The 16747-nt window shown below is 33.3% G+C and overlaps 1 non-coding gene across 1 annotated transcript; it reads right to left on the bottom strand.

The window, feature by feature from the left end:
* Positions 1 to 16173: 16173 nt before the first annotated feature.
* LOC141621489 (small nucleolar RNA R71) lies at positions 16174 to 16279 on the bottom strand. Its single transcript, XR_012532384.1, has one exon. It is a non-coding gene; the product is annotated as a small nucleolar RNA R71 (small nucleolar RNA).
* Positions 16280 to 16747: the final 468 nt, after the last annotated feature.

Here is a 16747-nt window from a genome sequence, read left to right as displayed (position 1 = left end):
TATTAATTTATGGACTTATTCAATTCAATGTCACCATAAACGCGAAATTAACGTCAAAACATCCATCTAAACCAAAAAATGTACTTATTCGATCGAACTTTGATGCGGTAAACTTTTATTCCTCCTATTTTCGATTCACATGGCGGTAACAAACTAACAATTTTAAAAATAAAAGTTACCAAAAATGTACAAACGTTAAAAAAATGTAACAATTAATAAAAAAGACGAATAAATATAAAAAAACGTACTTGAAAAATGTAGAAATATATAAAAAAAAAGCGTTAAACCAAAAGTAATCAGCTGTTTTGACACATCCTTTGACCCGTATTCTGACCCTAACCCGACCCGTAACCCGTATAACCCGACCCGTATTCAACCCGACCCGTATTCTGACCCGACCCGTATGACCCGACCCGGGACCCGACCCGCCCGACCCGTTCGACAGGTCTAAGTTGATCCCTTAAGGTCACACCTATAGGATGAGACCCAAATAAATAAATAATTAATTGTATTCGATACAGATTAATTAATCCCTTATATGTATGAGTTGGATTTTGTATCTTATTGTAATGTGATTAAATAAGATTCGATTTAGTGGATTAATGTATTAATTTACTAAATTATATTGAGGTTTTATAAATATTTCGAGGTAGAGGTAATTAGTTATTTACATTTACAAGAGGTTATAAATTTAAATAACTAGCTATTATGGGACCCATTTTATGTTGATATAATGGTAAAATATTACTCAATAAGTTGAGTGAATATATGTTTATTAATTTGTCACATAATTGTTGTATGATCAAATTAATATTTAATTATGTAAGATAATTAAATATAAGACTTATAAGCATTTGTGGGACAAATATTATAAGACAAAAATGGACCAAAATAACACAAATGCACCGTCCAAATGGTAGGATGGTTGAGTTTTTTTAGTTTTGTCATTTTGTTGTTGGAAAGATGCTCCAACATATTATGACACCCTTTATTAACTAGCCTACCACCTACACTTATAGCATGTGATTTTTGAGAAGACAAATATGCTTTAAATAAGAGCATATGACCGGAACATCAAAGGTGTGTGAGAACACTTTTGTTGTTTTAATTTTTCCTCATTTTGTTCTCTCTAAGATGCTCATCTTTCAACACATGCAAAAACCTCAAAAACCACTCAAATACTAATATTTGAGACATATTATTTATCATAGCTCAAGAACAACTGAAGGTAGGAGACCTTACTTGTGCCCAAAGATTCGAAAATAAAAATGTAAGAACCATTGTTTTCTCATATTATTCCTTATTTAGTTATGCATGCACTAGATCTAAAGAACTAATGATTAAAATATTAATTAGTTCAACATTAGAAAAGTCTAATAATAGGTATATGAACCTAATATACGTAAGCAGTCCCCCAACAAGGACACAACCGCATATCTCTCAAAATCAACCATTAGCATCAATCCTCAAAAGCAGCCCACCCAGCTGCAAAAATTAATTTTATACCTATTTACTGGAGGCTTCTTTCTTAAGACGTCGCCCATTTCTCGTTTTGCCAAATTTACATCTTCTCACTCTGGGAGCTTCTCTTTCGAGGCGCCACTCGTCCTTTCTCCTCAAAAATCTGTTGAGTCTCAAATGCAGTCCAAAATAAAACCGCCCATAGTCTAGTGCTAGGTTCGGACGATGACAAGGTCTTGCTTCCGCTCTCCGAATCATCATGCCTCAGGGAAGGATCTCAAACAAGCAAACGAAGGCAAACATGTTTGGAAAAGATAATCAATTCGTGTTCCCCAATCGAGCGGACCTTCTACTCCAGGGATTTGATACATGTTGACACCCTTTCTTGGCTAGGAGTTGTACTTACATGCGCAAAGTCTGTCAAAGTCACCCCCGTGTCGTGACGATACTGAGTTTGCATCACGTTCACGACTTCCCATTTGTCAGTCTGTCAGTATACGTCTGTGTGAGTCAGTGTTGCAACAGTCACGTGTCTCCAATCTATCAAATCACAAGATTTATGATCACCAAAACTCAATATTAAGCTTCACAACTTTCAAAACTCCTATCTCCCCTCACGCGAGATATTACGTGCTAATTGCTTACATGCTTATGTGCTTATATGCTTGCATTCTACGTGCTTGTCTATGTGACTGCGGATTTGTGTAGTCACTAACCATGCAGATAATCTTGAGAAGAAAAATGCACTCCGACTGAGTACTGGGTTCTTCCCAACAAACACCGACCCATCAAATCCAAGGGCTTTAACCCCGTCGATTACATGGCATACGCTACCTCCCAAAGAGCAGCAACTCATATCCCCGGCGAGTCCTGAAAAGTTTCTAACTGAAGGGTTCTGTAACGATTTTCAACAGATATGAATTACAGAACTCCCAAGATCTCATGCATGTTAAGTATTAAGATTAAATAAAAGGGGTGATTAGCAAACTTACTTGGATGCGGAAGAATTCCAATAATATTCTAATAATAAGAAGTATAATAAAACCCAAATCGCAACTCCTTGAATAGAAATATAATCTGTGAGACCGTCTCACAATAACGCCCCAAGTGTTGCGCCTCTACCGGTATCCACACGATATGAGTATGTATGCTAGTACAAATCTAAGGGAAATTTTCTTCCTTTTTCTCCCTTGAGGTTTTGTCTTTCGGAAAATTTGATCATCAAACATCTCCCCTTATATCTCTATATATAGGGAGTTCAAGGAGAATCGTAGACTATCTAGGATTAGGAAACTCTAATAGAATAATCTTTTATTATTCTTATTACATTTAGAATAATTAATCTATATTAATTATAATTGCCCAAAACTCATCTAGTGTGTGACCCTGTAGGACCGATTAATACTACCCGAATCCTAACTCATTTTGGACTCGGACTACAAGCGGCTCCTAGAAGAACATTGTAGCCACATAGAATTAATCGGTTATATAATATTCCTGACATATGGGCAAACTAACTATTTCAGTCTCCCACTTGCACTTATGTCCTATAAGGCACCATAATCTCTTTGCTTCTATCTCTTCAGATGAGAATAGGGTAGGAGAATTGTCATACCAATAAATCTCTATCTCTTTTCTCGAATCTCTGATTTGAATTATTACAACAGACGATTGACTTTCACCTCGTCAGGGCATGGCCATGCACTTGTACAATTCCAACTCTTCGAGAGGCCGAAGATGATAAACTCATTTATCATAGGAGGAGCAAATCCCATTTTATCTAACCACATTCTGTCACACATTCCATGACAAGTTCAACCATCACCTTTATAGCCACAATTCACGGTTGACGTTTGATGATGTCAAAACTAGCACTTCACATGTACAGAATAGTCAAAGACTTAGGTCTAAAGACTACCAAACTGTGAAAGAAACTTTGTTGACACTAAGCGAAACCTTAACAAAGTTCTTTGACGGATCAGTCTAATACACATTCCAAACATGTATCCATGTGCCTGGTTTGATATCTCAATATCATGACTTACGGAACGTAGTCATCAACCAACTCACAACTAATCATTATGAGGCATAAGTGTCCCTTTCACTATGCCCTGATTAGAGACTTATATAAATACATTATCTTACAAAACAGAGTTCGATAACCAAGTCACGCACTTGGTGATCTGTTTAAACAATATATACTATTTTAGGACAAACATTCAATTATACGATAATTAAATGCAAAATCAACCTTTTATCATATAAAAGAACATGTCATACAAACGTATCAATTATATCGAACATAACCTCCCACTAAAATAAAGACCTCTTGGTAGTATCAAGACCACTCGCTAATGCGTCTTATACAAATCGCAGTGTTATGAGTTTTCATATTATAATTGCGAAAGAGGTTTTCTACGGGACATGCAGCCATTGCATCAATTACTATCTTACATACGTTTAATTTACCTTATCTGAATAAAGTAAAGTCAATAGCACACGTTTGATTCTTAAATCAAATGTACTCTTTGTTTCTTCATAAGCAACAAAAGTATATAGTTGTGTATATGTTTGATTTCCAAACCACACACTGTATTCGATGCTTCATAAGCAACAAATTACTCATTTTAGTTGTAAAAAGTCATAGTGTCGTACTTGAAACCATTTCAGCACATAATTACTTTCATTTAAACAAAATGAGTCCAGATTACAATCAGGAACCATACTTGTCTATTTGAAATTGATATCAATGTAACCAACTTACAATGATTATTTCTCATGTTGTCCATAATAGTCATCAAGACGAGATTGGTATCCACTCGTCATACGAGTACATAAACAACATCTTTGCAAGTATCATTGAGACAACAAAATGTCGTTTTCTTCATATGTATGTCATTAACATACCAAACCATAAAAGCGAATTATACTCCAATAACTTTCGTGTACATATAAAATTATCCTTATCTCAAATAATTCAAAACACTTCTGAATCATTTTATTGAGATCGAAAATTCTAACCTCTGGATACTCGTTTTAAAAACTTTCTCACTTGCCTAACACACTCTGATAACGTGAATCTCAAAGTGTGTCTGACACAACTTATTGCATATTTCCATTAATGAAAACTACATTATTCACGTATACCTGTCAAATCTCCTTTCATGTATGTTGACATGTGCTAGGAGAATCCAAAATCTATATGGTTACAGCACCATCGGGGTATCAACCTAAGTCCAAAACTTTGTAATGATATATGAAACCATTTTGAATTCATGGCCTCTTGCCACTTTACACTTTTTTTTTGAGTTGGAGCTCATTATTGCTTCCTTAAAAGTCAAACTTATGCGGGCTTATTTATAGGTGGTACATTCATGACTTTTCATGGATCTTAGCCATCTTCATCAACATTTGATGAGAATTCCTATGAATCTTGATCTTTTCAAGAATATTCTACTCCCACTGTTTCTTTGGAGACAATTTTCACATTGAGAATCATTTCAAGTAACAAACTATTTGTACTTGCATGAGACGTAAAATTAATATCCTACCTTAGGATAATCCCACAAAGTACATGTCAAATTTGAGTCGAAATTTCAGAAAACTATTTTTTTTTAAGTTTTAAAGACCTCAAATATTATTAAAATACTATATAGGAACAATTCCCTTACATATCTTATATGTAATGTATATTCATTGACTTAGATGGAAACAATTTTTAAATTGTGTACCTAGATAATTTCGAGCGTATAAAATAGTGAGATATGCATGACTCATCATAGAAAGAACCATATCAAAATAGGGCTCTTCTTATCTTATAACACATAACATTCCACAATCATTTAGAAAAAGACCACCATTAAAATAAAAATTAGTATGATATTTCCCATTTGGGACAAACCCGCATAGTTATATCTTTGTGACATTCCCAAAATTCCACATACCAATTTTAGTTAGTGATGTCCTTTAAGGAAAACAATTTTTCCCTAATATTCTTACTGTGAAACTTTGATTGTTCTTCTTAAGACTAGTAGTGAAACAATTTCATTACTATTATGATGATCATAAACATTTGGTTCAAGTTTCCCCATCTCGATCAAAACGAGCGATGTTGATTGTCTTCCTAAGTTGACCTTTACTTCAGTCCGAGTCTATTTCAAGTAAACCTTTTAAAAAAAGCAGACTAATGTTCATCGTATGAACATATGCATAATTACTGAAAATAGTAATTATGATGAAGTATTAGAATCTCATTCCTTAACAACATCACTTAATTAATCCACACATATCTGAATATGTGTGACCAAACTAGTCGGTTGCCCTCTTAACAATTTAGAGGCACGTTACAGTTTTTCCACCATTTAAACAAAATCCACTTGCCGTAGTTGATCCAAATCAACAAGGCTTAAAGTTCCATAATCATGGAACTTCTTTGAATGTTTCTTGTTTCTTGGCTCATAAGACAATGTTGTAAGCGCGTAAAACTCGAGTCATAAGACTTGAACCCTTTTGTATTTCATGTCATAGATGAGATTGAACAAAACTAAAATTGTCTTAACAAGAAAGAGAACAACAATTGTTCTTTATAAAATATTAATTCAATTTATGTCCAAACATGAAAGAATTAACATTTTTCTAACGTCAAATGTAAGAATAACTATTATTCAAATAAATCTAGTTTTGAACAATACAACATTCAAATGAATAACTTCTACGCATAATGCATTTCCTCATTATATACGTAGATCTATTTCATTCTTTACCATTATCCTACTCCACATGGCATTACATTCATAATGTAAATACCATCTTTGGTATCTTATACCTTATAGTAGAATATTCGTAGTAACTTTTACTTCTATAACATACATACTTCATTTAGAAGTCATATTTCAATAGCTTTCGCAGATCTTCAAGACATTTCTAAAAGCTATCTTTCCAATGTTATCTGTCATTATAATAATGACATTAATCACTAAATGATTTCCATACATGTTTAGACATTGATCTTCAGGTTGGACTTGACAATGATTGTCCATTCCACCATTACCAGTGTCTAAACTCATAGCTCAAAGTCTCTTTACTGATGAACTCAAAGAACATTAGTTTTTGATTCTTCTTGATATGAAACTCAAGTGTCACTAAGTGAGAAATTCGCTTTTCACAATGAATTGAATATAACTTAAGGTATAACTGAAACAGTTTCAATCATCGACCATTGATGAGAAGGATATCCAATTAATCCAAATTATCAATATAATTATGTCATAACAATGACAAGTGGGCTAAGTGGATCATTCCACATATTTTTCTCACTAAGCGGAAATAATTTCATTATTTTAAACAATTGTCACATATGGTACGAATAGCCATCATTATGACTTTCGGTATATAGTCTAAACTATACATTAGCATTAAGTATGGTTTGATAAAATTTCTTTTGAAGACAAACTTCACTTTGCCTAATTGAGAACAATTCTCAAAGAAACCAATCTATGAATTTGAACGATTCAAACTCACTTGAAAAACATGACAACAATGATAAATTACAACTATCAACATATGCAAAACTAAATCGATATATTAATATATTGTGATTATCTTAACCAACTTAAGACACACAATTTGTACGACATTCTTAAACAATTTTAAGATTCATTACACACACACACACAACCCTCATATGTGCATAGTATCCTAGAATCCTCAATCATATATAACTTGAGTGAGCTTTGGCTCATCGCCCAAATTACACATATCAAGGTAGGCATCACATGTCAATCGCACCAAATGCGACTCCTAGTCGTCAGGTAACATTTTATGTGACTTGACTATTTGCCCCCAAAGTCCAAAACTGTTTTGATGACCTTCTTAAGTGAACAAAATCTCACGTGTGGGTAACTGTTACCCACCTGTTCACCTTATATAGAAGAAGCACTCTACTTTGGCAGACAGTACTTCCAACGATACAAGTATTTTACAGTCATTAATTTGAAAGGGCATTACTTAATATTTTAATTGAGGGAATATTGAGTCATACATGACACTGGTCCTAAATATGACGCTAGTTCTCTTAAGAAAAGGGTATAAGGGAACCTAGCCGTTCTAATCAACACATCAAACTTCAATTAATATTTAAACATCATATATAAAAAGTAATATACAAACATTTGTAAATTAGAACAAGTCAAGTTAAGAACCCAAAAACGATTCATAATCGTCAACAATTCATAATTGTTTGTTTTTAAACATCTTATGCAAAAACATAATAACATGGGTAGATGATACGTATCATTCAGAGTATATATACATTAAATAAAGATATAAACATAAATCAATACAATATTGTAACAATTAATCAATCAAATTGATTAAAACCCAAAACCAAATTATGAAAAATCAAAATCATAATTTTTAATCAAAAACGACCTGGAGGTCTACCAAGACGTCAGAAGATGGCTTAAAAACGCCGAACCTGCTATGCAGTCTTGTTTAGAATGCCGTTTACACTCGAAAAACACTATTGTACCATCAAAATCCGACACTCGAAACTGATGAACAGTAACATTCCGTGAACAGTTCTCATGAACAGTATCCCGTACGTGAATAGTGTTTTGCGAACAGTAATTTGTTTTTCTTTAATCAAAATTAAAACCTGATTAAACAATTTAATCACCTAATCAAATTAGGGTTTATTATATATCTAATCTAATTAGATCCAATCAAACTGGAAATTTTAAGACACTCTTAAAATAGGCATCTAACAACAAATTAGGGCTTTGTTAAAATCAATTAAAATAGGGTTCTTTTAATCGAATTAAAGGAATACATCATAATATCAAATACTAGATTTTGTGCCCGTACGTTGCACGAGTTATAATATTGGTTTACCTCTAATTATTATGGTAAGTATGATTTTTTCGATGCATACGGGTAACCTAATATAGTCTTGAATATTTCCGCTTCCAAAACGTTGTTGGGGATGTTTATTAATTAAAAAGGACTTGGCTACAAACTTACTTGAAACACTTACTTGCACGAGTTTCCTATATTGTCTTGATTTATCAATCAATATATATATATAAAAGAGGCTTTGTATACTAAAATATTTTTTAACAATAGTGTGTTATTATACTACCCCATATTTTAGTAGTTATATAATATACATTCATTTAAATTCTTCTACGGATATGAGAATATGAAATTAGAATTTTGGTTCAATTCCTAATAATATAGGATTGACGATCGGTAGATATGATCACAATTCTCTTAGTTGTTTTTATTGACATCCCACGGGCTTTTTCTTTTTTTCTTCATAGGTACATTCGGACTTTATTTATGAATAACCTTTAGATTGATATGAAGATGGTTATAGAGATTAGAGAATCATTATATGATTGGCCCTAAGGATACATTAAGGCCTTAGACTCTTATCACATGGAATTTGGCTTACAATTTTAAGGTAGACAAATCCAACGAAGGGTAAATCACAAATTCACAATCAAGTTAACTCCTAGACAAATCAAATTTCTTTTGCTTGTGCGTGTAGTTTATTTATATAATTATTTAATTTGTTTCATCTACATATCGAGTTGTAAGTTTTATGAGGTATAAATATGTAACAATGCTTCAATTTCATATTCCTAATCAACTGATCATTTGATCGCTTTAATATCACATTGAATTGGGCGGTGGTCATTTTATTTTGTATATGTACATAGGAATAGTTTATAATTTGGTCATTAACATATACTATAACTCGAGTTGGTGTACATTTCTAAGTGTTGTATTATTATAATTATGATAATAATTATTATTATTATTTATTAAGCTAAATTCTTTTTTTTTCTACTTCCTCAATTCCAATTTCATTGTCCCCTAATTCTGGTTTTTTTTACTTCCTCCATTTCAAATTTCAAGTTCATTGTCCCCTGTTATTGTCGTAGTTGTATCCTCATCCAATATAAACTTCAGCTAATCTTGCTTGTGACGTGCTAATCCCGTCACAAACTTATCTCAGCTAATTTCCATCTACATGGTAGACGGTTGTGGAAGAATAACTTTCTCAAACACTTTTACATATATAAACGTATTTAATACAAACTCCGAGAGATTATTGCGCACAAAATAGATGTAACACATGCACAAACTCTCCTCTGAAAACGAATTAGAAAAAAACACGTAGTGTCATGAAGCGATTTCAAGCTAAGAAAATTTGGGCAACGTACTTATATGATGCATGTTTATACAATGGATTCGATGAATTAGGGGCCTGGACTTGAATTTTAATTAATAACATCAAATATAGGGGTTTGTAACAATCCCGATAATACCATTGAGTTAAAATATCATGGGGTAAAATCCATAGTCGGTGTGAAATGAAATTTGCTCCCGATAATCTATAGTCTTCATATAATCCAACATTAGCGCTATTATCGATCAAAGAATTTGTTTTCCATGAAGTTTATATTTTAAAACCATTAAATTTTTGGGTGTCTTTTCCGTGGCAAAAGACGAAATGCTCCTGAAATAAAACATACAAAAATAAATCGTAGTTTCTTATTCATGGACAAAGATTACTCTTTTATGAACTTTTTGCCGTTACTTTTCAATACCTTACCCTCTCCCAAAAAACAAAATAACCAAACTCTCTCTAACTCTATTCCTCATAAAATTAATCAAATCCGTCAAATTATTCAATTATAGACTCTAGTTCTCATGTCGATCAAGTAATAATTCTAATTTATTAATTTTTTAAACTATGCTATATCAAATAAGAGAAATTAAATTGATTTAGATTAATGAAATTAGGGTTTAGAAGTTATTGTCAATATAAAATATGGAGCGTAGTGGTCCTTTGATCTCAATAAATCCTAGCTTACCTGCTAAGCGCTCAATCGAATAACTCAAAAAAAATGTTGACAACTACAAAAGCTGTGCACTAAAGTCGAACAAATCGTTACGCTAATCTGCCAATAAAAACCTCCAAGTCACTTCATATAATACCATTGAGTTAAAAAATTGCCTTATTTTAAAACCATCTAAGCATTTTTAATGGTATTCGTGAGCTAAAGGTAACTGCTTTTAACCTTTTGATTATTTGATTTTATAATTTAGATCTATTCATGCAACACATTAAATTTGTATGTAAAAAATTACACCCATAATTTTAACTAAGACTTCAATCTTGATATCATCCATTATCCAATTAATCTGCAACCAAGCAAACGAAATCCAATTAATTAGTGTATAATAGAATTAACCTGGCAAATTTACATCACTATAAAAAAGACCAAAATCTTTGATCATCCATAAATTGATCATTATGCAAATGATTAATTTAGACCCAGGCCAAAATAAAAATCGCTAAAAAATATTAACATATACAATCTTAAATTTCAAAGAAATACGATTCAAATTGAAATTGGTGAATCTGAGAAACAATGATTGAATTAATAGAAGTCTCAATGATGTTGGAATTAACTAAAGTAAAAATCGAACCTTAAGAATAATTATCATGAACATCAACAAATCTTATTCACTACCTCCTGCATGTAGACAAATTAAAATTATAGTCAGATATATATAATTAATAATGGAAATAGTTCATCATGTATTACATATATTGCGTGGAAAAAAAAGAGCTGTAATTAAAATCATCATCAATCATCAATTAATGGTAAACAAAATAAACATGACAAAAAAAAATCACACGCACAACTTTTTTTTCGTGGAAGTGGAGTCAGGGTGTGTATGTATATATAATGCATTGTATAACCCTAACACTTTTGTTAGATTAAGAAGTTGTAAACATGTCAACTTTGTTTATTTTATGTTATCATATAAAAATTTATATATAATAATAATATATTTCTTTATCTTATAAAATTTTAATTTTAATTTTTATTTAAAGTGTTTTTAAATAATTGGAGTCAACCATATTATTTGTTGCTTTTTAAATTGCACGAGTTTGTTTTTTAAATAATATCTGATAAATAAATATAAAATTTTGGGGGATAATTTACATATTAATATATCTGTTTTAATCTCTATCTTATTTAAATTTTATCATTAATATTTTTTTTTAATTTCTCTATTATTTATCTATTTAACGTGTTTCATTAAAGTTGGAGTCTCTAGAATTGCCTGAAAAAAGCCTCTTTTATATATATATATATATATATATATATATATATATATATATATATATATATATATATATATATATATATATATATATATATATATATATATATATATATATATATATATATATATATATATATATATATATATATATATATATTGATTACGATACAAGTCAACATCTATTATGATACAATCCTAAATTTAATGTTTAACAACATACAACAATTGCATTAATTGAACTAATTCAATTTAAAAGCCCTAATCTTGTAACTCTAGAACAAAAACATATATACAACAATTATATCTAAAGGCGCAACCTTTTAATCTAATAATTAACAATACATGTTCGCTCTGATACCACTGAAGGGTTCTGTAAAGATTTTCAACAGATTTGAATTACAGAACTCCCAAGATCTCATGCATGTTAAGTATTAAGATTAAATAAAAGGAGTGATTAACAAACTTACTTGGATGCGGAAGAATTCCAATAATATGCTAATAATAAGAAGTATAATAAAACCCAAATCGCAGCTCCTTGAATAGAAATATAATCTGTGAGACCGTCTCACAATAACGCCCCAAGTGTTGCGCCTCTACCGGCATCCACACGATATGAGTATGTATGCTAGTACAAATTTAAGGAGAATTTTCTTCCTTTTTCTCCCTTGAGGTTTTGTCTTTCAGAAAAATTGATCATCAAACATCTGATCTCCCCTTATATCTCTATATATAGGAAGTTCAAGGAGAATCCTAGACTATCTAGGATTAGAAAACTCTAATAGAATAATCTTTTATTATTCTTATTACCTTTATAATAATTAATCTATATTAATTATAATTGCCCAAAACTCATCTAGTGTGTGACCCTGTAGGACCGATTAATACTACCCGAATCCTAACTCATTTAGGACTCGAACTACAAGCGGCTCCTAGCAGAACATTATAGCCACATAGAATTAATCGGTTATACAATATTCCTGACATATGGGCACACTAACTCTTTCACTAACTCCCCAGCGAGTTCCGATTTTTAGATGAAAGTTACCCATGTCTTTCAAGATCCTCGCAACATCATTCATGATCCCGACGTAGCGTTGTCCCTAAATGGTTTTCCAGTGAGCCTTGCTTAGATGATTTATCCCCATGGAGTTCGTTTAGGACCCTCAGCAAGTTGGAGTTTGTTCCTCCCTAGCCAAAACTATCAACGACAACCTGGTTGGAAGTCATTACCGAACAGTATTTTAAAATAAGCCCGATATTTTAGGCTATTTCCCGCAGTCGATCTTTTGACCATAGATGGCTGGTGAGCCTCAAAACGCATCTTCAACATGGCTGGTAAGCCTCAAAATGCACATTCAACATGGCTGGCGATCCTCAAAACGCACCTTCAACACGGCTGGCGAGCCTTTGCACGCAAATGATTCAAGGACATATCCCGAAGATGCCTCAGGTGTAGACTTGGCAAAAGTATACCGAACCCAAAAAACTGATCAAAAATACCTGAATCGACACCTGACCGTACATTCGAAAGGTATAACTGAAATTCACCCTGAAACCTGAATCGATCTGAACTGATTCGAAATCGAACCGAATTTGTAATATCCGAAGTAGACTCAAGATTGAATGAACCTGAACTGTTTCAACCTGAATTGTTTTAATCCGAATCGATATATACCTGAACCGATTTTAACCTGTACATTGATGACTGAAACCCAACATTGAAACCCGAAACAACCCGAATGTACCTAAGCGTCACATCTAAATTGTCTTCTTGTACATAAGTGTCACCCATTTGACATCAATGAATTAATATTATATCGTAGTTATACAAAAAAACATTATATATTACTTTTTAAAAAAAAAAATATTTGTATTATATCCAATGTTTTGAAGAAAGACCTAATCCTTTGACATCCGATCCGATTATGACCTGAATCGAATCTCATCTGCTCTGATATTGACTTGACTCGAACCTTATCTGCTCTGATATTGACCCGACTCGAACCTGAACTGACCCAAAATATCTACAACCGATTAAAAGTGAAAACTGAATTCAACCCGAGTTGAACCGAATCGAAAAAAAAAAAAAGATAAACCGAAATAACCCGATTCGAAAGTAATGTGACTCATATTTGAGCACATTTAGTCCCCGAATTAGCCTCGTTCCTATGCTTTATAGTGCATAATTGGGTCATTTACTATCTCTAGTTTCCCATTTTGCATATTCTTTGAGGTTTTGATCCCTTGGTAGGAAAGGAGTGCAAACCTTGCATTTTCATGGCGAAATGGAGCTAAATTGATCGCATTCAATGACCAAGCATCAAAGGGAAGACGATACTAGAAGACCTATGTAGATAATGAAGTATATTGGGCAATGATGAAAGGATCCTTGCATCCTCATCAAGATCCCCGCAGATTGTTGAGGAAAGAATAAAAGAGAAGTGCCTGACTCACAATCCGAGCGGATTGCTGCCAATCCGAGCGTCTCCCTGCCCAGCAATCCGAGCGTCCTGACATCAAGACGCTCGTCTTGAAGCCTCACAATCCGAGCGTCTCCCTCAGTGATCCGCTCGGATCTTCTTACAGGAACCACCGTGCCAGCTTCCAAGACGCTCGGACGAGCATATCCATGCGGGACTAGAAAAACGGAGATGCGCAGCTCCTTGGAGAGGAGCACTTCCTCAAGTTTTCTTAAGAGTCTTAATAGTCATTTAAGCCCTTGGTAACCCTAATCTTTGTACCTAATCTTTAGTATAAATACCCCTTTGTACTACCTAGATTAGCATGCAATCTTAATACTCTCTTAATCAAGTTGTAATCAATTAGTAATCTCATCTTAATCTTATCATCAACTCTTAATCTATTATTAATACAAATCTCATTTCTTAATCTTCCCTATATTTCTCTATTGTTCATTATTTATTTTGGGTAATTAGAAGATTATTTGGGTTTATTTGGAGGATTGACAACCTTCCATCAATCATCAAGTACTTCTATTAGTCTTTGCTTTATTATTTGGAATCATCTTCATAGGTATACTTCTCTCTTAATCCTTTTTAATTTTTGTTCATCATGTTTTGCCTTGCTAGTATGATTGACAACCTTGTTAGCATGTTAAACTTGACAATGAGTGAGTAGTTTCCTTAGCTAGGGTTAATGGGGAATTAGGGGAAACCAACATGGGGATTGATTCATGCTTAATCTAATATGTTTTCATTATTAATTTGCTTGTTCGTTGTGATTCCAACTTATGCACATGTTATATTTGATGAAATGCGAGCCTATGAATCCTTGCATTTTTTACCCATCACTTACCTTTTCAATGAGACTTGTAAGACATAAACCAACTCGAGTCTCATTAGACCATGCATGTAGTTGGATAGGAAGGACTAAGTCGACTTGTAGGTGTTGTACAATCTAATCGATTCGGCTCCGGGACCCAAACCTTCTTAGGGATTGTAAGATATACACTAACTCGATCCCATCACAACAATAAGTGCTTGCATCTAGTAGAGAACATGTTTGTATGATCAATCCCATGAATCCCCTATGAACCCATGACACCCTAGTGCTTTTATTCAATTGTTTACATCTCATTTTAATCATCTTGCTTGTTTTCATTACTTTATTTATATTGTTGATTAGTTTAGTTGATCTCCTACCTCAACCCAAGTTGTGACACCCCTAGACACAACCATTTGCAATTGAAAATCCTACATCAATACCCGTCCCTTGGGATCCGACCTTTACTTGCCTCTTTACTAAGAGTAGTTTGTAAAGTTATAAATATTGTTTTGGTGAGGTAACTTTTGATGACGAGTAAAACCTTCGCACCAAAAATGGCGCCGTTACCGGGGACGGTGTTAACTTGATTTGATTTTCTTTGATTGTTTTTAGTTGTGCCTTTCTTTACCTTGGGGAAGTCAAAACTCCTCAAGGTTTGTTCTAATTGTTTTCGAGTTGTTTGATATTTTGCATGTCTAGGAGATCACAAGGTAACTTGTTACCCATTGATCTTGAAATTGAAAGAACTTTGACCAATAATAGAAGACTTGCTAGAAATACTTTGAGAGGTATTGGTGAGATTATGGACATTCAACCAAATAACATTGAGTTTACCAACCCTTTTGCAAGGGAAAGATAGGATAACCCAACACAAAACCAACCACAAAATCAACCCACAATGCCTAAATTTTCATCACATTCCGTACCAACCCAGGAGAACCTACCAAATGGTACTCCCATAGTACACACCACAACATTTAACCGGTAATTTCATTGCAAAATCCGTATTTATACAATTAGTTGAGAGAAGTCAATTTGGGGGGATGCCTAGTGAAGACCCTCATTCTCACATGGAGACTTTTTGTGACTATTGTGATGCAATTTCTCAAACAGGAGTTACTCAAGACCAAATCCGATGGGTCTTATTTCCTTTTTCTTTGATTGGTTCCGCGAAACAATGGTTGAAGAGCCTAGATAAGGCTACTCTTGGTATTGACTCTTGGAAGAAATTGGCACTTGATTTCTACAAAAAAATTATATCCTCCGGAAAAGACTAACATGTTGAGAGCCCAAATCACCGGGTTCAAACAAAGGGATGAGAATATTTGTATGAAGTATGGGAGAGATTCAAGGACACTTGCCGATCTTGTCCACAGCATGGACTTAGCGAGTGGTTCCTTGTACAAAAATTTTGGAATTGTCTATATGAAGACTCTCGAAACATTCTCAATATGGGATCAAATGGTATGTTTACCGAAGTTGATGACAATCAAACATGGAACAAGATTGAAGAAATGGCGGTCCATAACTCGCAATATAGTAGACCTCGGAAAGCTACTAGAGGAGGAAAGCATGAGGTGGACTCTATTACTCAATTGGGTGCTCAACTTAGTGCTCACATTGACACCATTAATTTGAAGTTTGAGAAGGTCATGGCTAAACTTGATGAGGCCTCCAAATCACCTAAGCAACATGTTAATGCTATGGTAGCATCTTCATCAATTCCAAGTGGAGTATGTGAGAATTGTGAAACTTTGGGACATGACCAAAGTGAATGTAGGGGAACAAGTGAACAAGTAAATGCTTTCCAAGCATACAAGAGTGGTACCCCTTATTCCAACTATTACAATGA

This window comes from Silene latifolia, chromosome 1, assembly GCF_048544455.1.
Source record: "Silene latifolia isolate original U9 population chromosome 1, ASM4854445v1, whole genome shotgun sequence".
NCBI classification, from domain to species: Eukaryota; Viridiplantae; Streptophyta; class Magnoliopsida; order Caryophyllales; family Caryophyllaceae; genus Silene; species Silene latifolia.
Note: the sequence above shows the minus strand (reverse complement) of the source record. Positions and strands in the feature narration are given on the sequence as shown.